General features: G+C 54.1%; 1 pseudogene; it reads right to left on the reverse strand.

The window, feature by feature from the left end:
• Positions 1 to 235: 235 nt before the first annotated feature.
• LOC116540720 lies at positions 236 to 1,892 on the reverse strand (annotated as a pseudogene).
• Positions 1,893 to 2,544: the final 652 nt, after the last annotated feature.

The following is a 2,544-nucleotide window of genomic DNA, read 5'->3' on the forward strand; positions in this document are numbered from 1 at the left end:
ACAAGTTACTCTGGACCAAGCCCCTCAAAACAGAGGCAAATTTGGTGAACCAAGGTCATTCACTGCCTATGGTAAGAACCTCGGTTCGCCTAAGTTCTTTCCTGAAGAACCACATTAATCTCCTGATTCAAGAGGCACCTCTGGCCAGCACAGAGCAAGAAGGAAAGCATAACTTCAGGGTAGAGGGCTGCACATGGAATTTAGAGGCTACAGTTTACTCTACAGCAAAAGATGGCAGCATCGCTAATATTTAGAGCTGGAAAGAGCGTTGGCTGGACCACACTCCTGGAGCATGTTTGCTAATGCAGCTTAACAGCAGTTGCCCAGATGTTGTTGCTGGGGAGCAGGGGAAGGATCCATCCTTGGGAAACGAAGGTGATCGGATGGCACCAGGCACTGATCCACATCATGCCTGATCTGGATGAGCACTGGCAGGGACTGCTCAGCTTGGAGGTAATACTGTCAGAAAAGCTCCAAGAGGTGAGCAAGTGGGAACTCATCTGGATCCCCAAACAACTTGGACTCCACTTCACGTTTCTGAAGTAAAATTTTCTCTTTCTTTTCTTAGCTTCTTTCCTAATTCTCTTTTCCTCTCCTCTTGTTCTCCTTCCAGCATAACTCTGAGGGCTCTCTCTTCAGCTTCATATAGTTCAGAGCGCTTTTCCAAGAGTTTTCTTCAGTCACTGAAGATGATGCTCAAGAGTCTCATCTGCTGAGGGGGGAGGACCAGCCTCTTTCCTCAGTTTCCTCAACTTCCCGAAAGCCCGAAGTATCTGCTTGTTTTTCCTTCACTTCAGTCAGTAGGCCATCAGCAGCTACTTTGAGTTCCTGCTCCCGTTCCACTGCCCCTCGCGGCCTCTGCCTCCCGCCTGGCCTCGCGTTCCCGTGCCCTCCCCAGCCTCCTCCGCGCCTCGCCCACACAGAGAGCCTGGGTCCACGGCTGAAGCCGCTCAGCCAGTTTCGCACGCAGCGGCGCGGCCTGGGAACCCGCCATCGGCTTCGGCCTCGCACAGGGCCTGGGTCAAGCCGCGCAGCAGCCGCACCAGGGGCAGAGCCCCGCGCACCCACGCTAGCACTTCGCCAAGGCTGGGCACGGCGTGCATGCGCTGGGGCACCAGCCAGCCAGTCCCAAACACCGCCTCTAGCCACTGCCGGTCGCGCAGGCGCTGGGGAACGCATCTGCGAGCACGTTGGGCGGCAGCAGTGGCGCCTCAGGCCAGCGCAGGCTCCAAGGCGGTACCGGATCGGAAGTCGGCACCGGACCGGAAGTCGGCGGCCACTGCCGCTAGCGGGCGTTGGTCCCAGGAAGGGCCGGCACAGGGGCGGTGGCGGAGGCAGCGGCGGTGGTGGCACCGGATAGCAGACGGCAGTGCTGCCACCGGCGCCGCCATGGGAGGCTTCTGCGGAGACTCGGAGCTGCAGAGCCAGCAGAGGCTAAAGGAAGGGAGCGGAGGCCACGGAAAAGGACCGCGCCGCTGTGGGAGAGGAGGCGGGAAAGCCGCGACGGCGGGCTGACAGTGGACAGGAGCCGGAGGCGGTGCCTGGGGGGGCGGTGAGCCTGGGCGACGCTGGCTGAAGAAGGGTGGCAGCGCCATGTTCACAACGGAGATGATTTGAGAAGGAAGTCACAGGAATCTGAGTGGTTCCTCAGAAGAATCTCCAAGGAATTTTTTTACATGAACATTCCATAAAAGACCATTTAGAACAAATGCTGTCCCTATGTCTGTCCATAAGACATAACCATCCATGAGATACCCATGGAGATTTGTCTCCCGACAATACCCACCGCTCACTTCCCTGTAATCACTTCCGACAGGTTATCCCTTAAGCACAACATTCAGTCAACCACCGTCTGACAAAGAATGTGAAGCCAAATCTGTTTGTCTCAAGAAACATTTGTTTAAGACTACTATCTGGGCCGGGCGCGGTGGCTCAAGCCTGTAATCCTAGCACTTTGGGAGGCCGAGGCGGGTGGATCACGAGGTCAAGAGATCGAGACCATCCTGGTCAACATGGTGAAACCCCGTCTCTACTAAAAAAAAAATACAAAAAATTAGCTGGGCATGGTGGCACGTGCCTGTAATCCCAGCTACTCAGGAGGCTGAGGCAGGAGAATTGCCTGAACCCAGGAGGCGGAGGTTGCCGCGAGCCGAGATCGCGCCATTGCACTCCAGCCTGGGTAACAAGAGCGAAACTCCATCTCAAAAAAAAGACTACTATCTGCAGGATCCTATGCATGAGGATGAGGGTAACCTGCTTCATTCACCTCTGCTATGTCCATGTAAGTCCCACAGTTAAACAGCTGAAGACCTCAATACCCATTAGGGGTTACCTTAAAAGGGCAGGTGGCTTTTCTGTAAGTTTCTGTATTTACAACTCAAAAATGAGAAATGCAAAAAAACTGATCATTGTGCAAAAACGTGGTTTATCTAATAATATGAAGAGATTTCGTTTTCCTAACCCAGAGGAAGCAGAGTCTAAATACGCTGGAATCATGCCTCATGAGAAGAAAGGGGCTAACAGTTGGAAAACATGCAGAAATTA

The sequence above is a fragment of the Sapajus apella genome, unplaced genomic scaffold (assembly GCF_009761245.1).
Source record: "Sapajus apella isolate SASKATOON/1434 unplaced genomic scaffold, GSC_monkey_1.0 scaffold144, whole genome shotgun sequence".
Taxonomy (NCBI): Eukaryota; Metazoa; Chordata; class Mammalia; order Primates; family Cebidae; genus Sapajus; species Sapajus apella.